Source organism: Platalea leucorodia (assembly GCF_965183815.1).
Source record: "Platalea leucorodia genome assembly, chromosome: 5".
Lineage (NCBI taxonomy): Eukaryota > Metazoa > Chordata > Aves > Pelecaniformes > Threskiornithidae > Platalea > Platalea leucorodia.
In genome coordinates, this window is record NC_138827.1 from 80,610,763 (window position 1) to 80,634,036 (window position 23,274).

The following is a 23,274-nucleotide window of genomic DNA, read 5'->3' on the forward strand; positions in this document are numbered from 1 at the left end:
TTTTTTCCAAGGGTTGGAGTGACTACACAAACATGCCTGACAAACACCAGTGAGGTACTATTCATAACGTCTATAGCAGGGTGAGATTTAGCTTCCTTAGTGTGAGACAATACCGCAGCGTGAATCATCTTCAATTACATATTTTACAGCACTTACAACTTTCTCTCGACTGGCAAAACTATTAGCTTACAGTTAATTGGCACTGAAGCGTGTTCAGACATTACTGGAATGGTTTCAAAACTGAAAATTCTTCTATGTATAAGAAAGTTAATCCAGACCTTCCTCTTCAAAGCTACTTTTACCAGTATTTAGAAAGAAAGTTGTGTCACACATCAATAACCCTCTGACAAGCTGAGTACAGGAGAGCGTAGAGAACATCAATGAGATTTAAAGTATGATACTTCAGCTGAACAGAAACTCTCTCTTATCCTGTAGCCTCCACAGCATTGCAGAGATTAATTTATTCAATTGATATGATACAAATGCCAATCCCTTCAAGGGTTCAGTCACAGTCTCGCAGCTTTTATGCTGGGAGTTTCCTGAAGATACTGCAAAAATAGAGCACTCAAGAGGCAAAATATTAGTTGTACTGGTAGAAACCTTCAGATCACACACATGGAAGAAACAGCAAGTACAGCAATATGAAGGCAGGTTTTATTTCGATAATAATTTTCTCATTAGGCTGGTCCTACGGCTAGGAAACCCGCCATTTGACTTCAAGGTTACATACCTCACCTAGTGAAAGTCTGAGTGCTGTCACTGAAAATAAAAGTATGAGGAAGGAAAAGCTGTCTAACCTAATCTCACTGCTGAACACTCCTAGTGCCCTTGTTTCACTCCTAAGTGTGAGCAGTTATGTTAAATTCCTCACAAAGAGTTTTCTTGTTTTAAAAATACCCTCAATATCACCTTTATTGTGCATTTCTCCACGCAAAATTCATAACGTATTTGAGAACATTTGTAGCTTGCTGTTGGGAGATGCAATATTCCATAGAGGAGTTCAAAGGCAGTCTGAAGTATTTGAAATATGTTAATGGTTACGTTTTAGTTGGTGGGTCTCAGGGATTTTCCAGCCTGTATGGATGTCTGAAAGACTCTGGTTGCAGCATTTGCTGCAGCTATCACCTCAGAGGAAATCAAAAGGCCCTTTCCTGAAACAAGCAAGTGCAGAAACACCGATTTCCCTGTCTAACTTTCCACCCATCCCCCCGAAGCGCTGCCACTGCCGTAGACCTGCACTAAAGCCATGGATTGCCCTGTAAGAGAATTCCCGGAGCTTCGGAAAAATCTCAGAGCCAAGAGGCACCAGGTACTATTTGCGTCTGCCAAAGACAAATCAACTTGCTCCAACTGTTTGAATGTGACAAAGGTGATACATGCATACAAGTATATGATAATATATGCTATCGGTCTTCTTTCCTCTTTTTCCCTAACCTGCCAAACAAGTCTACTTGGATTGAGCATCAGAAGATAAAGCAAGGCTCAGAACTGGGTGACAGACAAAGCTGGTCAAAGTGCTAACTTCTTAAAAAAATAAGTAATATTGGTAGAAAAAATTGCTCATTCCTGCTAAACAACATCCATAAAAGCTATTCAACAAACTTCTGGCTTGGTCAAACTGCAATAAAGAAATATTTAAAACAAAAGCAAAGTCGGAATTGGCCCCCAGCGTGTTTATCATCATTAATCAGCTAACTGGTGGTAGCAGACCTACAAAGGATTTTCCACTGTTCTGTACCAGGCAGCTAGCTGCCTTTTCTGGAGGCTTCAAAGGCAAATTCTGCCAGCACAATACCCCACTTGGAATTTCAGTCCCATACAAAGAAGTCCAAGGAGTTTCCCACATGGTTTTGCCACTACTTGTAGATGGTTTGTTGCTGCAATTAACAGCAAAACATCCACTGGCCAAGGTCAAGTATATGAATGCAAGAAGGTCTGAAAGAAAATTGGTTATTAAAGTATTTATTATTATACAGTAAGTGAATATACTAGCTAAATACCTATGCTCAACATTTTAGTAAATGTTGCACAGTAACTGCTAACACCAATGACCTTAACAACTGGAGATATTCCATTTGTAACTCTCTTTTTAAATAAAATAAAATTTAAAAAAAGATAAAGATGTAACCACATGCTTGTTACCTACAAATTAATATATATTGAGATCTATAAAATCCACATTAAACAAAATCAACAGTTAAGACCATTTACAGAATGAGTGACATTCATGAGGCACTACAGTCAGAAGAAATACACATACAACAAATGGTCAAAATTAAGGGATGTTGTTCCCATCAGCTTCAGCTGTAGAGTAAAAAAAGGGAAGGAGTCTATCTATACCTGTCAGCTACACGCTATCAGATATTTAATAGTAGATACACCAATAATCCTTTGCACAAGGTCACATAGATCGCTATGCCTCTGAACACACTGAGAATTGAATTAGCACTCAGTTCTCTGCCCTGTTTCCTACCTTGCTGCAGGGAGCCAGTAACCTAAAACCCTGTTGATGCTTTATTGGCATATGAGTAGTCCTCACTCCCCCTCAGTCGCCCCTTTTACTCAGTAGCCTAGCAGTAAGAACATCTGCCAGGCTTTGGAAAACCTAGGTTCAATTCTCTCCTCTGTCACATCTCTCACACACTTCTAAAGGGTTTCTTAGCCACAAAATTGTCATGTGTTGGACCATCTCTTCTTGTGAAGCTGTTTTATGTAGCAGAAAATGCTCCGTGACTTGGGACGAAGCACAAGGAGGAAAGGGACAGGAACTAGGTTGTGAAGCTGCATTATTCACTCAAAATCATCCAGACAAGGCCAGAAGGTATGAGATAAATATGTTTCATGCAATGCAGATTTGTCCAGCAAGATTCCTCCAAAGATGAACTCTCAATTCAGTTCTTTTGCAACAAGTACTCTAACGAAATCCACCATTCACAATCTACAGTATCTAATTCCTTATCCCTCTATTTGGGTCTCACTGCAGCCCACTGATGAAGAGACGCAAGTGGAGGGAAACAGTTACGAGTAGGAATCGCGTCCACTCACAGTATAGTCCAGTGTCCAAACCACCTTAGTATTTTGGGAACTTAGGCAAAATGTTCTTTCTCTCTGCACAGGACATGATAGAAGAGAAGGACATCTTTCTTAAGTGTGAGGTTATCAAGTTTCATTCTCAACTGAATTCACAAAATTCCATCCATGCAGGCTGGAAAACCCTTGAGACCCACCAACTTTGTCACAAATCGGTACCCTTTCTGATATCTTGCTCAAGGTCCTTCGTAAGCATCAGCAGCACACGCTGAATGTCCCCAGTTCACTGGGGACAGTTGTCATTGGGGTCACAGCTGGTTGTCTGCAAGAGGGAAAGTAACAAACTCTTCTAAAGCAGCAGTAGCAGAGCCCAACAGACTAGGAAAAGCAAGGCAAGATCTGTACTAAGATATCTTTTGTTCCCCTTTCCTCCCAGCAATACTTGCTGCCCTATTAAAGCAATACAATGAGGCCACTAGGTGAAGCACCCCATTGTGGGTGACCTCCACATCAATTCACATTTAACTGAAGGATGACAACAGCTGAAGCTGCTCTGTTTTGTGAGAATTTGTTCTGGCCCTCAGACTTGAAACACTCTTCCAGTCAGTTGTATAGAGACACAAAATTTGAATGATCCCCATATACACACAGTGTGCTGCTTGAAAGACTTTTTAGGTTAATTTAAATCCAGCAAACCCAGATGAAAGCACTCAAGGAACACGTGTTCTGGAAGACTTGTTCTGTCTGCTCGCAAAAGGGTTTATGAGGTTCACTTTAGTCCTGCACTAACATGCCTACATGACTTCCAGATTGAACCAGGCTTGTGTCTGGTCTGCTGAAGCTCAGAATGAGGGAGATCTAAACCTCTTTACATATAGCCCTTCTGGCAAGTCCTTCAGGTTGTGCTGGTGCTTACCAGGCCAGTGTTTCAAATATGGATGTGACATACTGGAGCGAAGAGTCAAGCTAAAGTGACTCTTCAGTAACAAAAAAAGAAATTCTTTTCTAATGTAGTCTTAAAATGAATGCTCTAGAGCCCCTCAAGAGTGCACCAACAGATCTGACTGCTCTTGTTCAACATGTGAGTGCATTCCTGATCCAGAGCACAGACAGTTTCTTAACCTCTCAACCCTTTTAACTTTGGGCTGCAAATGAAATTTTAAAGATGCTTCAGCATGGCACAGAACACTAAGAAGATGGAAAAGTTGAAGAGCCTCTCCCAACGAATCCGGTATATCCTGTCATGCTCAATTCAGCAAAAACCATTTAAGTGCACACTTGAGCAAGCACCTCACTGATTTCATGCATATGTCTAACCAGGTTCCCTTCATCACACTGATGAATTTTGTCCTTAAAATTTCCCTCCAAATTTCTGCTCTGAAATGTGAAATTAAACTTCAGCTAATAAAAAGAAATTGTTCAAGCAATGTTCAAGCAAAGCACCCGACTACCGCATACACATGCACACATGTTTTGCAGAGCACACCACGTGGGGTTTGTGCTCTGTGTCAGAAAGACGATGTCCTCCCCACGGACCAGCTGTCTCAGCATGGCCGCTCTCCCAGCAAAAAGGCCGCTTCTCCCACAAATAAGGCTAAGAGGCACAAGGCCTCTCTGCTCCTACAGTTTTCCCTTTCTTCCATTTCTTTTGCAGGAAGACTGGCCGGCCGGGCTGTGAACGCAAGCACTCCCACAGAGTCCCCAGCTTTGCAGCACACCCCTGGCAGCGCACAGCCATCCCTACAGTAAACACACTCCCCTTATGGCCCCGATGCCAAACCAGTGCCTGCTGCCCAGCAATGGTGTGCAAGGATCCAGAGCTATCCAGCTGACTTTTGACAAGCAAACATGAAACATAATAAATGCACAATGTTAAAAACATAACAGCCATTTTGTTTCCAGAACTGTTATTTACAGAGATCCTTTTGCCACTGATTCGCTACAGTCAGGGCCACAAACAGCAATGTAAGAATACCACACTTCAAAACAGCTAACATTAAAAACCCCCTCATATTTAGCAACTAGCCATGGGCTCACCACATTGCCTGCAGTCGAAGAAACTGGCTTTCTGGCTCTGAAAACTATTTTCAGAGAAATCGCATACTCCTGAAGTTTTTCCCATGGAAATTCACTTCAGTAAAATTTCAGATTTGCTGTTCTCAGCCACCTGCTGCTCAACTCCTGGCAGTGGCTGACAGACCTCTGCGCTCAGGCTTTGGGCTGAAAGCCAAACTGAGCTGAATGCAAACTCCACAGGTACAGGCCTTGGTTCTGGAGAAGATGAGGCTTGAACTGCCATCACGCAGCTTGTTCTCCATTTTAATCCCCACCGTCAGACTGAACTGAGCGAGCACGTAGCTGCGCTATTGCAATCGTTAGCTGAGACTGAAAACTATTTTTGCTGCAATGATTTCCTGTGGCTGGGAAGAGCATGTTCACTGAGAGACTGCTCAAAGGAGCATTTCTGAGGCTGACTTTAAACAATACTGAATGTTTACTTTTAAACAGGAAGCATTGCCAACTTCCCCACATGCCCACTGTGACTTAAAGCAGTCCCTGTTTTATCCTCACATTGCATTTTTCTGCTCCCCCAAACACAGTACCAGAGCCTTCACCCTTCTGATTCACTCAAAGGGATTTAGTCCAATTAATGCTGCTCCTGACATAGCCAGAGGTATGCATTCCTTCTAGATGGTTATGTCTAAGGAGAGATATTTAGAGGATGATCCCAAAACCAACGGACTCTGAACGTTTGGATCAACTTCGTAATATTTGTGACATTGTCTACCGACCTATTATAGCTCCCATTTAGGTTAAAAACAAACAAACAAACAAAAACCACCAGCAAACAAACAGCGACCCTTCTCCCCTAAAACAACTAATAATCTTCACAAAGGTAATATTTTTTTAGGCAATAAGCCATGTAAAAATACAAGACAGAGCACAGAAAAATAATGCTTAATCCATCCAAAATCTAGGAAGACTACTTGCATCTCAAACGTTTAATGGTCTCACAAATTCAAGCTTAAGACCTTTTGTATTGTATCACAAGTGTTGATCTTACAGTATTAAGACTTCAGTCTTACAGTAGTTGAGTTGCACAAAACCGTGCTTTTATATCAGGCACATGACAATTCAGGTGTTACTGTGTTTCACTCTGAGCAACCTTTTTGGATGTTTTGCCTTCCCTGATTGAAGCCCTAACGCAGACAAGCAGTGAGCAGTGCTATCCCACAGGACTGTTAGGCAATTGTGGTGGATGACTATTAATACTTCACAGCCGGTATCACTACCTAGAAGACTAAAGCAACACATAGCCACCTTCTTTTGAGACATTGGCTTTTTAAGGAATTCAGAAAATCAGAGTTCTAACTCTTTTCCAGGCAGAACTCAAAATAAGACGGGGTGGAGGTAATTTGATAACCCAGGTGGCAGACTCTCAGCATTCGGCCTGGTATGCATGGACCTATGTTTTCACTTGTAAATTTTCAGAGAGATCTCCTTAAGAATTTCTACTCTAAGTTCCAATCTCACAATCTCCTTTACCTAATAAAGGTCTTTTAAAATAAACTAAGGGCTTTATTAAATCCTACATCTGTATGTGCTTAGATCATGCCAGACCTATACACGGAAAACCCAAAAATAGAGCAGATCAGAAACACAATTAGCGCGTAGGACTACCCCATGGCATACCTTCGATTGGTTCAGAAACCAGATAGAAGTGCAACTCTGCTTCGAACAGTCTGTACCCTCCACTAAATGTTTACTTATCTTCATTCTTGATAACTAGTCTTATACAAAGCTGCAAATGTGACAATATGTTTGATGGCAGTAGCCCCACTGCTCTAATTTGCTGCCTCCCAAGATTTCTGTAATGATAATTCGCTGCATTTCTGCAAAGCCTGGCAGATGCAAGTGGATATAAAGATTGTTAATTTAAAAATCAATCAATCAATCAATCTTGCCCTTTTTGGCATGGTACTGCTGTTGAGTTAGACTGGAGCAACCATGCAAATGGTAAATAGTTGCTGCACTATGGTTAAGCAAAAGTTATTTGAGGAAGAAGACAATTATGCACAGCTCACTAAGATGTGCAAAATAGCAGGTATGATAAATTGAGAAATCTTTATTGCTTTCCTCTTCAATTTTCTGGCTTAAGATTTGACTGTCATCTGATTTTCCTCTTGGCTGCAGTTCGAAACAGTTATTTAATATTTAATGTTACAGTGCCACTTGAGACCAGTCCTGTCCTAAATCTGTATGCTCAAAATGCAGCTCTGAAAGTCTTAAGAGCAAAATTTAGTAGTGCAGAAAAAAGAAAAGGAAACACAGTACTAAATTTTGAAGTGATGCAGTTTTATAAATAATAAAGCATGTTTATATAATTAGACCAGAAAATATGCATAATACAATAAGTGTTTTGGTAATTCCTTCTAGGTTACATAGCTTCCGTTTAATGGTTATGCAACTGTTCTCTTCTGAGTGCTTCGAGGACTATATGAAATAAAGCTCTGATAAGACCTCAGACATCTATTAGGATTGCCAAATCTTGCCCTACAAAGAGCTACTACTATCTGGAAATCTCATGGAAAGGGCACACAGAAAAACCAGGTGTCGCTGCCACACAGCCTCCCCTGTGGTCTGATCAACAGAACTGGTTTTGCATCGGTGATGTTCAACGCACACAGCTGACAAGTCTTAGAGAGAAAAACAGACCCAAAGTCTTTCCAGCCTGGACCTCTAGTCTCCATTCTTACTAGTGCTCTCACAAGCCACCTGTTCCCAAACATAGCCTTTCAGCTCCCCTGTGGATATCGCAACAGCCACTCACTGTCCTACTCTTTTCCAGTTCTAGAGGAGCAAAAACTTAACATCTTCCAGACTGCATTTGCTTTTCACCTAGCGATGTTGTCCTAGCCATGATGGCCAACACATATGCATAAGGCAACTTTTGTGACAGGTAATTAACTTAGACCAACTTGTATTAGCTGTTTCCATTTTTTCTCATGCTGAATGTTACTTTCCTGTAGCATTACATCATCTGCCTCAGATGGGCTTTTAGCCTGCTAAAGCAGATGCTGGACCCTTACGGGGAGTGATCTTTCCAGAACTAGGCTAGGTGTTAGGGTTGTTTCTCCATTTCCCTGAAGAAACCACCCAGCTGTGCAGCATACTTCAATCCGTGCAGCACACAATGAGTTTGTGCACAGCAACCACACACCTTTGATATTACATGGTTATAGATCAGTCTTCTGGGGAGGGTTGGCTTTTTCTTCACATTCTGTACTTGCATTTCAGATGATAGACCTCACCATCTTCTAAGCAGAAGTTGCAGTGCTGTCATAGTTGAGATAGGAGGATAAGCAAAGTTTGTAGCAGTACATTCAAACCTCGCCTTGTCCTTAATTTTATTTTCCCTTTTGCATCCTGAAGAAGTACATTTATGTAGTAATTTATGTTCCTCTCCTTTCCCTTCCTTGCAGTCATCATTTGTTGTATCACTGAAACTTTAGAAAAACCGCTACAAGATGCTCATTACAATGAAGGTTGTTTTTTGGTGTGTTTTTTGTTTTTAAAGATTAAATATATTATCCTTCAGTATTCCAAGCACACGACAAAGAAACAGGGACAGGAAATTTTTGTACTATTTTTCATGCAAAAGTGCTGTCATCAGAGCAGCAAGAATAAAATTAAAGAAGCCAGAACCCTAAATTTACCAAGAAGCACCTTATAACCAAACTATACTCATTAAAGTATTTAAATAACTAACCATAAGGGACAGCATTAAATACTTCAAAGCACAGTTTCTGCAGCACCTTGTACTGAATATTTCCTGTCTGATAGTCACAATTTCAGCCTGTTTCAGGGCCTGATCCTAGAAGATTTAACTTGTAAGTAACCGGGACTACACGAGCTGATGCATTACTTGACTCTTCTGGAGAAATCCATGACAAAATTTAATTCTCACATACTCATGTTTTTTTCACTTGCCAGTTTCTTGAGCTTCAGGGAAGTGAAAAACAAAGCATCCCTGAAATAGCAAATGCTGGTCACCAGTCAATACAAACAGAAGGGCCCGTCACACTAATGATACCAGTAAAACAGAATGAGTGGAATTACATGGATGTATGTGAAGTGCAGAACATGTAGCATGCAGATCAAGTTACCAGAAAGGTCTCCATTGCAGCCTGGGCTCTGTGTTCTGCCACAGCAGGTTTGTGTATACCCACCCTAGTGAGACAGCGAAGCAGAAGACAGAGGCTATTTGGACATTGGGTTACCATATGCCTATGGCTACACTAACAACTACCATAGCATCATCCCAAAAAGCATTAGGGGAACTAGCAAGTTTCTCACCTCCACCAGCACTGCGTACATGTTCTTGCTGAGGCCACTGCCAACACCTATTCAGCCACAGGCCACCACTTGCCTCTTTTGAGTCTAACAATACTCCAGTGACGCCTACTTTGCTGTCCTGGACATACATATGATGTTATGCCCAAATATTACACAAACTTTTCTGCCAATCAAAAATTTGCTTCCATGTAGGTACAGGGCAAATCTTTCCACAAAAGCATTTTGATAGACAGCCATACAAATGCAGCATTAGGCAGGCATCATCTTGATCCAAGTTAGTTTATAGCTTTCAGCTCTCAGCAAAGAAAATGGAGGGAGTAAAAAAAAAATCAGAACAGCATATGACAAGCTGTCACATTACCTTACAAAATATTTACATCTGAAGAAATTACTCAGTTCAGCTTTCTCTAAAGAGCATGAAAGTACATTATTGGACAACTTACTAATGCAGAAAACAATGTAGTTAAATGCCTGTAAGGGAAAAATATTAAACAATGTGGAAGGTAATTCTCCTCTGTAACTCTGTGTCTCGCTGAACAGATACACACAGTCCATGCATCTATAAAATGAAAGGTAATAAAATGTAACATAAAATTGCGTAACAACATAAGTATGAGGGAGAAGAGAGGATTAGAGACTTGAATGCCAATTCATTCATTGCCGTGTACAAAATAAAACCTTACTGCCACTACCCTTCAGTGAGTAAGGTATTTTGGTATAGGTTGGTTGTGACTAGCAACCCGTAGAGAACAAGTCACACTCAAGTTTCTTTCTTTTGCTAGAGACTGAAATAGGGAAAGACACCAAATAGTTTTGGACTTCTGATTCTGTGTAGTTTGCAGCCTCCTGTGGAAGAGAAAAACCTGCTACAAAAGGCATCCCTGGGGAGCTCCCGTTGGACCAAATCTATACGGGTTCAGTGTGAATTTGACAAACACCATTTGCTAGTGCTACACATGCAGAACAGCTAACAACTCTGAAGACAGCAGAAATGGGAATAAGAAGGGTATCCTTCTAAATTAGCATTTTGTTCACGTTTGTCTTTCTTTTTTAAATGAAAATAAAAGTAGAACTTGGTGGATATCTGCATTTACTGAAGATCCAAAAATCTGCATCCACATAAGAATGAAGAATTTATTCTGAATCTGACAGTAACTCTTTATAAATAAATACTTGCTTGTAATGTGTTTCATAAAGTTATTACAGCCTAAGTGAACATTGCTCATGTGGCTTTCATACTGCAAATACATAACAGGTCAAACAAAGAATAGTTTGGATTGGTAACAAAATGAACATGTTAGAAAAGATAACTTTCTAGGAAAAGACAAAGCCATAATGAGGTAAAAAGTACATGGCAAAAATTGCAGAAGTAACCGCTAAGGCCTATAAAGGAAGCAAACACCAAACCTACAGGATAAAAGCAATGAAAAAAGCAGAACATGTTGTGAAAGGGAAGAAGATAAATGTTTTTGCTGTCTTTCTGCTCTTTCGCTCAGCTTTTAAATCCGGTATCACAGATGAAATAAAGAACTGACAAGCACCATTACAGATTTGAGAAGTAAACGCAACCTTCGCTATTCATAGATAATAACTATTTTATACTATTTGCTATTCCACTTGGGCAAGAATGGTTTTATTATTGGAAAGTTTCATTTAAGAGAAATAAAAAAAGCCCTCAAATTTTGGCAGCAATAAAATATTTTTAACAAGAGAACAAGAGATACAGTACCTGAAATCTACCACTTAGGAGAGATCAGTATCACAGGCAAACACACTAACTATTGGTGAAGATGAAGAAGCCCAAGGCTTCAAGTAGAACATGAGAGAAACTGGGAGAAAACCCTGTGCTGAATTTACAGAAGATCCTCCCCAAACCATCAAGAGTCAGTTTTTAAGCCCTGTGCATCCCATCTACTAAGCATCAAAAGTAGTCTTGAAGTCTGTAGCATCCCAGACTGAGCCCTTGCTTTCTTGGCTGTACATCGCCTATGGCTCTTCTGAAAACGCCAGCTCTGTCTCCATGTTCCTTCCCTTTCAAGCCACTTGTCTGCAGTGTTTGGTACCTCCATTTAAAGCTGAGGCTGACTGAAGAAGCCAGCAGGTCTCCTCCATAATCAAGAGCTAGACAATTCAAGGTGTATGGAACATAAAAAAGCAGCAGATACTGCAGTCTTTGCGGTTTTCCTTTAGTTGCCTTTAATCATTATATTTTGACTGTAATTTTGAACTAGCGTTCATGTTAACTAGAACTTAAGGAAGAATTATTTAATTTCCATAACATAAAATAATGATGAGCACACACAAACCGCAAGAGAATGGAAACCTAGTTAATTTATTATGATCTTGCTTAATGTGCAATGATAATGTTAAGTGATGGTGTCTTAGCAGGACCAGCATATGAGTTAATTTAAATTTATTAATTGTGTTAAAAACTGTGTCACAGAAGGCAGTAAGGGCAGGGAACTCCAAGTTTTAACTAATCCAATTTGAGGGAAGAGGGGAATTTCATAAGATGCAAAATGAAAAGTACTTATAGCACAGTCTAAAAATACAGTGAGCATAGTCTGAGGACATGTGTGCTCGTTTTGGCTGGCATAGAGTTAATTTTCTTCACAGTAGCTAGTATGGGGCTATGTTTTGGATTTGTGCTGAAAATAGCGTTGATAACTCAGGGATGTTTCAGTTACTGCTGAGCAGTGCTTACACAGAGTCAAGGCCTTTTCTGCTTCTCACACCACCCCACCAGTGAGCTGGCTGGGGGTGCACAAGAAGCTGGGAGGGGACACAGCCGGGACAGCTGACCCCAGCTGGCCAAAGGGCTATTCCATACCGTATGACGCCATGCTCAGCATAGAAAGCTGCAGGAAGAAGAAGGAAGGGGGAGACGTTCAGAGTGATGGCGTTTGTCTTCCCAAGTAACCGTTACACGTGATGGAGCCCTGCTTTCCTGGGGATGGCTGAACACCTGCCTGCCGATGGAAAGTAGTGAATGAATTCCTTGTTTTGCTTTGCTTGCGGGCATGGCTTTTGCTTTGCCTATTAAACCGTCTTTATCTCAACCCACGAGTTTTCTCAGTTTTACTCTTCTGATTCTTTCCCCCATCCCACCAGGGGGGAGCGAGCCAGCAGCTTAGTTGCCGGCTGGGGTTAAACTATGACAACATGGCGTGGACATCTTTGCCTGTCTGCTCCAGCAAAAGAGCATGGGAAGAGGGCTGGCAATTCCTGACACATTTCCCCCCAGTCCCACGTTTGGGCACAGAGATGTCCTGAGGCCCAGCTTAAAAAGAGAAAATGGAGATCATAGACCAGATTCACACATGATCATGGCAAGTACGGTAGCAAAGTAATCACAAGGGAAGTTGCCAACCCTGCCCAATTCTGGGGTCTGTTTCATACCAGTCCCAAACTAACTGGAGCCTCTTGAGTAGCATACTATGGAGTTGGAAGAATTCTACTCCCACCTTCACCAGACAGTTGAACTTTCTAGTGCAGTGGGATATGAGGGCAACAAGAGCAGAGCCAGACTCAGTATTTTACTATTCAAAATTGAGAAATAATGATAGGAAGAGTTAGATAAAGGCTGTGAACATAGCCATAGGAGCAGCTGTTCAGCAGAAAAGCATTCATTCTCTCAGCCAGTGTTGATCTAAGCACTCGTATAGAGCTGGCAGCAGGAAGAGATGCACTTAGACCACCGCATGGCACACCATGCCCTGCTCCACCACACCATGCCCTGCTCCACCACACCATGCTCTCCCACCCTGCCACGTCAGAAGGGGCCAGGTGGCCGCAGCAATTTCCCCCCGCCTTCTCCCCTCCACCACAGCAAAACCTGAGCCTTCATATTGGACACAAGTACTGCCCATGCCTCCCCGGTTTCCCTTCTGTTACTTGGATGCACACATATTCCCCACCACCACAAGCAACAGTACTCCAGCATGCTGATGTGACCACCTTGTGACCCACGACAGGAAAATTTGACTGACAAGCACCCTATATTTTTATGCAGGATGACCTTTAACCCCGATAATATATAGTGTGCTGCCCTACAAAACAGCTGTACAGCCAGTTGTCTGGCACAGGGCAGGGCAAATGGGACTGCAAGGATGCAGAAGTGAGGGTGGTGGCCTTTACTGCTTACTAGAGCTGCAACAGTAGCCTGTGCTGCTGAACTACAGCCTGAGCCAGCATGTGGAAGCACCCCACAGCACAAAAGCACATAATAAAATCATAAAAGGATGTATAATTAAGCTATTTATCCAGCCTGACCACCAAAGAAATGTGAATACTCCAGAGCCTAATACAGATGCTCCGAGAAGCAAAGCTGGAGGCATAAACCCACAGCAAACCACACTGTAGCAGCTGGGCGTGATTGCCCAGACTATGCACTTGGAAGTGCGAGCGCTGAGCAAGCTGTGTGTTGGAGAGCAGGTACGTGCAAGATGTTTAGTCCTGATTCATCAGAGAGCAAGTGTTAGGGAAGAATTAAAATTGCTGTCAGCGGCTGCACTGTGTTCTCACAACTTTAAATTAGGACAGCTTGCCAGCCATTAACTTATTCATATGTTCAGGGACTCAGGCTACAAATTACTGCATTTTATGTAACTCAAGGCAACCAGTACTGTCTTACCCTCTTTCTCTTACAGCAGTGTGGTGGGTTGACCCTGGCTGGACACCAGGTGCCCACCAAAGCCGCTCTATCACTCCTCCTCCTCAGCTGGACAGGGGAGAGAAAATACAGTGGAAGGCTTGTGGGTCGAGATAAGGACAGGAAGAGATCATTCACCAGTTAACATCATGGGGACTCGACTTGGGGAAATTAGCTTAATATATTACCAATCCAATCAGAGTAGGGTAATGAGAAATAAAACCAAATCTTAAAACACCTTCCCCCCACCTCTGCCTTCTTCCTGGGCTCAACTTTAGTCCCGATTTTCTCTACCTCCTCCCCCCCAGCGGTGCAGGGGGACAGGGAATGGGGGTTGCGGTCAGTTCATCACATGCTGTTTCTGCCGCTCCTTCCTCCTCAGGGGGAGGACTCCTCACACTCTTCCCCTGCTCCAGCATGGGGTCCCTCCCACAGGAGACAGTTCTCCATGAACTTCTCCAACATCAGTCCTTCCCACGGGCTGCAGTTTTCGGGAACAGACTGCTCCAGCATGGGTCCCTTCCATGGGATCACAAGTCCTGCCAGCAAACCTGCTCCAGCGTGGGCTCCTCTCCCCGCGGGGCCACAGGTCCTGCCAGGAGCCTGCTCCAGCGCGGGCTTCCCATGAGGTCACAGCCTCCTTTGGATGCATCCACCTGCTCCGGCGTAGGGTCCTCCACAGGCTGCAGGTGGATATCTGCTCCACTGTTACCCTCCATGGGCTGCAGGGGGACAGCCTGCCTCACCATGGTCTTCACCATGGGCTGCAGGGGAATCTCTGTTCCAGCGCCTGGAGCACCTCCTGCCCCTCCTTCTTCACTGTCCTTGGTGTCTGTGGGGTTGTTCCTCTCACATATTCTCACTCCTCTCTCTGGCTGCAATTGCACAGGTTTTTTTCCTCCCCCCCTTCTTAAATATGTTATCCCAGAGGTGCTACCACCATTGCTGATTGGCTCAGCCTTGGCCAGCGGCAGGTCCGTCTTGGAGCCGGCTGGCATTGGCTCTATGGGACATAGGGAAAGCTTCTAGCAGCTTCTCACAGAAGCCACCCGTCTAGCCCCCTTGCTACCAAAACCTCGCCACGCAAACCCAATACAAGCAGGGAAGCCATCAGAGAACTAGCTTTGAACAACATCATATGAAAAAGCATACTTACACTAAATAAAAAGCTTCATCAATACTCTTTTGCACTGACTTCACATATGCCTTAAAGAGAAACATAAATTCAACTCAGCCTACTGTGGTATCAGACAAAGGAAGCAGTAATGTACGCAGCTGTTGAGTGCTACTCTCAAGGAGCAACATCTCACCCTGATGTAAAATGGAGCAGGATTTCTGTCTTAGCTTTATATACCCACACATGACTCCAGGACTTCTTGCACAGCACTAGTTTTCCTGACATGAGTCTTAATATAAATGCCTCATTCTTTTACCTTCTATCGAGGCCTTGCATTCAAGCACATCTCTCTTCCTTTTCTGTGATGTTATTAGATATAATACTCTTAAGAGAATAATAGGTCCTCAAATGTATCAATCTCAGAGTCTAGATGTAACTCTTAAAGTACTGTGATAAAATCGCAGTACTTTATGTGCTTACTGTACATAAGTATTGCCAGACCGTCTTTGCTACTCTCTACACTTTAGTTGCCACTTGCTAGATTACTTCAATTAGAGTCTCCTTTTTGGCATCTGTGACTCATCTCAACTTCCCTACTACCTGCAGCTATAATAAACTCTTCTTGCACTTAGCGAAGGTCACATCTTCCCTGTTCTGGAACAATTTCGCAAACTCCAACTCCCTCCATATCTCATTCAAAACCTACATCCTCCCTTGCCAAGCTGCCTCACAAATCTGACTCTGCCAACACCTGAGCCCCTACTCCCTGCTATGCCCTTCATTCCACAAATGCTGTTTGCTGACGTGGCTCTTCTCTACCTTACTTCTGTACTCCTGTTTCAGCATGTGTGACACTTTATAGTTAAAGACTTAAGATTAGTCTTCACAACAGTTTTCTAAGCAAGCTCTGGATACAATCTATTTATCAGAACAATACCAAGAACTCTAGTTGCCCATGTAAATAAAACAATCTCTTTAATTACAAATTACTGCTGAATTATTGCCTCAGGAGAGCAATGAATTCCCTGAAAGAAACATGAAATCCTGTTTAATTACACAGAGTGTGAAAAACTGTTTTTCATTTCATATGAATGTAAAGTAGATCCCGGGATCTACTTTACATTCATATGAAATATAGCTCTGAAACATCATGAGAATTTGTGGGTTTGTGGGTTTTTTTGTCATCCCTCCCTTTCTTTTCTCCCATCTCTGCAAGAAGGATCCACGTTTCTGAAATACTAAGACTGATGTACCGCACCTTGCCAGGATGTTGTTTTTATAGCCTGACACCAAGCATGTGCTGCTTGCCCTATGGCACAACGTAGAGGCACTAGTCCTGCTTGGATAACAAGACTATCCCAGCTGGAAGAGTCAGATTTGGCAAATTTTATACCCATATCATCTGTCTGGAGGAAACCTGGAATGAATTATCTTTGCAATGAATTATCCTTTCAATAGTGCCTGCATTCCCTTTTGGCAAGAGGTAGCAGCATCGCCACAGAAGGGAGTTCAGTAGCAAATCAGTATTCATGAAGTGCAGCCCATGGGAGATGAGACCACCTGGGGCAAAATAGAGTGTGACAGTGAAGGCGCACCTTATTTTCCAGCTTTGGTTCCATTGTGGAGGCAAAGGTGACTTTTTTAGACATTATTTTGTTTCAAGTAAATGAGAGCTGAGATATTCAAGCTGCTGTTTTTAGAGAGACACTTAACATAATGAAAACGATAATAGAACCTCACAAGTTTGATTGATAACACCAAGAATCTGTTTATTAGTTGTTCCTTCTCTAGCATTTTTACCTTAGAAATCACACAGCAGGTTTACTACTCCCTTCTTCTAGTGGTTAAAATCCAAACCAAACAAGAACACACTTCTTGCTTTACAAGCAATTTATAGCTATTTAAGAACCACCAATTTACTTTCACCAGCAGTTTTATGACATACTGCTATCAGGATTCATTGATATGAAGCTCCCATATCTTTTAATGGAAAAATATACATTACTTAGTTACATGACATTCAGTAAAGAAAAAAAAAAAAGTAATCAATAAAGACCTTCAGAAAACACCATTAAAGTGGTCTTTACTTCTGATGAAGGCTGTCAGACTCAACCTTTACTGTTTTTTTTAAGTGCAACTACTACAAACCAGTAAGGACTTCACATGGGAAAAAAAAAAATCAAAACTGTGGACGGGGCTCTGTGTGTGTGTAATAATAAAAAATAAAAATAAAATTGTTGGTTCCAACAACAAAAAATCCTGCCAGCCATGAAGATCTATGCTAAGTGAGAGTAATTTCTCAGATTATTAACTTGAAAAGGACACATTGTTTTACAACAACAGATCATGGAGCAGTTGCTCCTCTTTCCTTTTGATATAATAAGCTTGGCACAGCTGGAGCATACAGACAGCAGCAGCAAACAGTGACACTGAGAAACTTCTTCAAAGTAAAGTAGGATGCCTCAATGCTGAGTGGATTTAAAGAAAAATCCGTGTTCACACCATCTAGCCTCAACTTGATGTTCCCGTAGGCTAAAAGAAGTTAGCCTGAGCAACTTCTCAGCTTGACACTGGCACTGAGAGAAACTGGGTCATTCAGAGCAGCTGACAGCTTCCCTGGCTTTCCCTTTACTAATCTGTTTTAACACAGTGGTATTTTGAGATAGCAGCTTTGGGGAAACCACCTTGTTGCCTGACCTGAGCCAAAGCAGTCTCTTGGCTATAAACCCAGCTATTGTGCTTGAAGGAACACTCCTCCTCTTATTCTTCCTGCCCAACTCCCTTTGTTTTAAGGCCATACATAGCAGGGAGAAAGGAAAAAACCAAATATCAAAAATCTACATCCAGACACATAGAGGCGTACACAAATATACACTTCCTACTCCTCAATGATATTACACTATACTGTGTTCTTCAGACACCACTAACAGAACTATAAAGTAGCTGTTTCAGTATCATAACAGTTCCTGTGAACCACTGATGAATATTTCATACAAGGTCACAGAAAGCTAACTGAAATACTGAAAAGAAGTAAAGAATCTAAGGATCAGCAAGAAAAATATGCAAATTACTCACTTTTTTCACCTGTATAAACATTTATCAGTCCTATAAACTGTTTCAGTACGAAGTGTTCCAGAAGAAAGGAATCATAGTAATTACTTAGAGGCTTCCAGTACTATGCCTCATTGAAGAGTTTGCTGCTATTTCACAGTGACTTCCAGAAATTTTGGATTTTCCTTGATGCTTTCTCTTTCAGGCGAGACTGCTGTCCTATGATCATCTGTCAACAGAAGCACCTGTCCCAGGAGCAGATGGATGCAGCACGCAGCCCACTGCAGGATATTACTAAGAGAAGGAGCAGCAGAACTAAGTATCTGCCCAGTTAAAAAAAATAGTAATCCAGAATTATAATAGCAAGGAAAACCTCTAACTTTTTATGAGCATACTAGTTAGGTGTGCAGTTTCCCTTTCACCAAGCAGCTGGTTGAGTTATCAGTGCTTTAGGTCTCCTGAACAGACCAGAGCAGCAGGGAGAGGTTATGCCTTGTACCTGTGAGAGTGAGGAGGAACAGCCATTACTGCCCCATGGAAAACAGCAGAGGAAAATGAGGGCGATTTAGTAATTCTATGGCCAACGAAGAGTAACTATCACATTTGCCCCAGAGCATGTAGCGTGGCTTTACAGACCCATCCCCTTGTTCTCTTTTCTGATTGTGAAACACTGGTTAGTCCTCCATTGCATGTGGCACTGAGGCAGCTGAAAACCTGCATTCACAAATCAGAATTAAACGGACCCATAATACTATTTACCACATAGTTTTGCTTCTCAAAGATCATTGTATTCAGCAGTGTTTTTGAAGCTGACTTAAGAGGGCCTGAGGCTATTAAAAATTCAGAGCTAGAAGCTTTTTGATGCCTATTTATTTTCTACTGCTTTACTGCTACACACAAAGCACAGACTGATGAATTCTTTTATGTGCTTTGTTAAGATTTGTATCAGCACAGTTCAGAATTTCAACAACCAAGCAGCTGTCTCAATTTCTTTCCCTTAAATAGTTATCTTTCCAGTACAATTTTGTAGAAGAGAATTACTCTGGTAGTCAAGATAAGTAATATGACCAAGAAGCTGCAAACTGCCCATAAAATTTTCACACGAATGTGCAAGATAAGCAAAGAAAATTATTCTGTCGGAAAAGTCTCTATCTGTATGCATACATGTGCACACACATATATATACAGCTAAAGATAAACAAAATCTCCCCAAAAGCAACGTGCATAAATACATTTTCAATTCCTTAGGAAATAGAACATGTTCTGGCTAGGAGATGAGACAGAGACTCTTCTCTCCCCCACATGAAAACTAAAAGACACCCCACTTACAGATACTTTAGTATCCAAGCTTTTTCTAGAGAAGAATGAGGAAAAAAACCCAATCTTTGGCTCTTCAGTCTGCACATTTCCATGTTTTCACATGCAGACTGTTGCATAAACTCAAAAAACTCTCTTGGCCATACGTTTCTGCCAGCCACTCCTTCGAAACCATGTAAATGTCTCTAATAAACAGCTTGCTTAAATGTACATAGCTGCAGGACAGAGAAGTCATGAGCCTGATGACATTCCAAGGTCCTAGGCTAATAACTTAGGGCATCACAGGTTCCTTTCCTTTGCTCCGAACAAGGGAGGAAGACAGGATGCTTGCTCTTTCTATACTGTTTAGTCTTTGAGAAAAGCAGACATGCCTATGCACTGGTAGCGTGAGCGGCAGTGCAATACACTGAAACCAGGAAGAAACCGGAAGTGGTTTGGGAATCACTACTACGTTGGCTTTGACACGTCAGGCATTAACAAAGACATTCTTGGATCCTGTATTCTGTCCAGCAATCTGCAAAGTCACCATTCATGGTCTTCCAAGAGTTACATCCTCCCAGTCATCCCCAGCATACCTTGAAGCCCTTTCCCCACTAGCTTATTCCATGCCTGGAATTCCCATGCCACTATATTCAGATGCAACATTCTTCCTTAAGACATTTTTGGGAACTTATTTGTGGCCAGAGACCTTTTTTTTTAATTAAAAAAAAAAACCAAACCCAAACAACATTTCTGTGCTAGAACTATGCTCCAGCAGAGTCGTTAGAGCATTTGATCCAATTTATATCACCTGCCTATAAATAGATTGATAGTCCTCTGCAGAAGCAACTTTTAGCCTTGCAAAGTACTGCAGATACTCTCCATGAAAAACACAGAAACCACATGAGCTTCAGAAAAGATTCAAGGTAAGCCACTTTCTGGGTTCTCTCATGTGCTGCATACGCAAAGTACAGAGCTCAAGGTCCTTACCCTACTCTTGTTGAGGAGAAAGCTTGTCTTTCCTTGATGTTAGGCTGCACCATGGGGACAGAGAGAAAAGAATAAAAACCAACAGAAATGCATGGCAGTAGGGAAGTCCACTTTGCACGCTCAGTTCACCACTTTTCCTTCTGCTTTATGCACCTTGGATCTTTAAAGCTGAGGAAAGGTGCAAAACTGCCTAAATTCCCACAAGAGAAAGAAAAACTATGGTCAGACTCTCCCCTGCAGCTAATATAGTAAGCTAAGTGCCTGAGCATTACAATCTGAGGTTATACTAGGTGGACGCCTTTCATAGTGACTACATACACTGCTGTTAACTCCAAGTTTCATGTCAGAATCACCAAATCCTTGAGAAACAACCCATTTACTTGCTAGTAATCCTCAGCATCCCATTTATTACTGTCTTTCTGACTAATACTATATCATGAATCATCAGCTGGTGAAATGATCTATTTCATATTTCGTATAGGTACTTATCACCATAACATCCGAAATCTTAAGCAGGTACACGATGCCACTGAAGTCTCACCATTAGTGATCTCCACAGCACTGACAATCAAACGGTGCCTTCTCTTTCAGACTGACACACAAAACTCTCTGGGGTGATTGCTGGTTAATGTCCCTGAAAAGTAATTTATTTTCACTACAGTGCGGGGGGGGGGGGAAGTAGGTTTTGGAGTTTCTCTGCACTGTTTAGGACCAGAACTGAAGTTGCTTGAAAAGAAAAAGAAGGGAAGGGGTAGAGAAAGTGAGAAATCTGGGACAAGAAGAATCTAATGATTAAGTTACTGGTTTAGTCTGTTTGGGCCTGCATCATGGATGTCATTCATCCCAGCCAAGCGTGTTTATCATTGAGATTCACTCTCAGCCTTTGTCCTATTGAAGCTCTTCTACCTTAGATAGTACCCACACTACTCATTTGGCAAGAAAGATAAGGCAGCCAGAAATGGCCTATGGCCCTCCTGGCACAGCTGCCTTCTCCTTTGCATCATGGAAAAGCCACTCTGGGCCCAAGAAACACTTTTTCTAGCAGTAAATTGAATCGTCTCCATGCAAAAAGAGTTTGAGCTCTTATTAAGCAGCTCCACGTTTGCTGTCACTTTTCTTCCCAAGTCACAGTCAATCAATGCAGTTGCCAGCAAAACTGAAGTCTTCTCTGGAAGGACAACAGCAGCTCAACAGTTGAAGGTGTAGGTGGGGATCGCTGTCATTTTGCTTGCTCTGTGCCTGCTTATTACATAAGGGCATGTTTTATTCTCTCTCAGGGCTACAAAACTCTCCACTGGCGCCCCAGTTACTGAAGACTTGGAGTGCTCCCCTTCCCACGACTGTCATGGGAACACGTGCTTTACGCAGCCCAGAGCTCCGAAGCAGCTGCCACACATGGACTCCTCATCCAAAAAGCCACCCCATTAACTCAATAGCTGTGAAAAGGCTACAGACCTCACACAGTTTGCTCCAAACACACTGAAGTGAAGCACTACAGTTAGAGCCCTGATTTAACTAGACAACTGTTTTAACACCCATACTGAGGGGGAAAAAAAGGGTATCCCGGGCTTCCCAGTGCTATTCTGACTACCTGCCAACAACTCCATCCAGCATGTGTGACTAGACGGCCGATGGCACACAATGCACCACTGGAAATGCTCTCAGTGTAACACACACACAGTCGGTTGGATAACACCACATTCTCACAGCAGCATGTACATATGGAGATGGAGAGGCAACTCCCACTGCACCTTCTGCAAACCACGAGCAGAGAGAACCTGAACTATCCACTTATTATTATTTACGCCACCTTGCTTCTTTTTGGACAAGTATTATCATTACTATTAAGTACACATATTGCAATAATGCCCAATGGCTCTCTCTAAATGAAGCTAGCACTTAATTCTGTCAGCGTATGTTAATGACATTGATTACAGCTTGACCTTACCTTCCAGTTTGCATTCATAGCTCTCATCTGCATGGCTTTTCCATAACGTATGCCACAAAGGAGCAAGTTCAGCACCCATAACTTTCCCATCTGTGCCTGTGTTTCATGGTACATTTAAGTTTTTTCTACCTCTAAGTCAGCTCAGGTGTGCTGGCACTAATGCAAGAGAGTGTAGTCTTTGACCTGAGTTACAGAAGCAGCCAAATATACCGCCCAAATATGCTAGCTCTAACAGTAACAGAGTTTTAATTTTTTTCCAAGATTCCACAGCCTTTCATACAAGTTATGCAGACAAGTGTATACATTAACAGCTACAATCCTTGTAGAAAAAAGGTTGTTTTTCACTGATCTCAAAAACTAGTAACTCTAAGACCACCAGCTGCTGGCAACAGAATGACTAGTTTTATCCATAATCTCACCCTGCCTGGCTTTATTAAATATTAAGTAGGGTGGATTTTAGCTGTACCAAGGAAAGGACTTAAGCATTCTGGCAGTTAAGTTCCTCTGTTTATTAAAGGGCAATAACCTTTAGATAATTTATCTTTCTTCTAAAATAAAAAAAAAAAAAAAAAGGGACTCATTCTCTGAGCTAGAGAGACAATATGCTTAACAGTAACTCTTCTAATTTCGTTCCTATTCAGTCCTTAGTTGAAAGTAACTATCAGTTACTACTCGAATAACATTTCACCTATGGTTTGGCTTTAGAAAAAAATGCCTTAATACATTATTTATTCAGGACCATATTATGAACCTTCCTGTATGTCTCCACAGGGAAATAAAGTTTAAAGAAAATACTTAGGAAACTTACAAAAGGAAAAAGTTTGAAATATATTT

At 41.9% G+C, this 23,274-nt stretch overlaps 1 protein-coding gene across 1 annotated transcript in view; it reads right to left on the minus strand.

Moving 5' to 3' along the window:
• Positions 1-23,274, minus strand: part of CERS6 (ceramide synthase 6) — a gene marked incomplete at both ends in the record, with an annotated part of 127,997 nt that overhangs the window by 60,868 nt on the left and 43,855 nt on the right. The window lies entirely within an intron of this gene.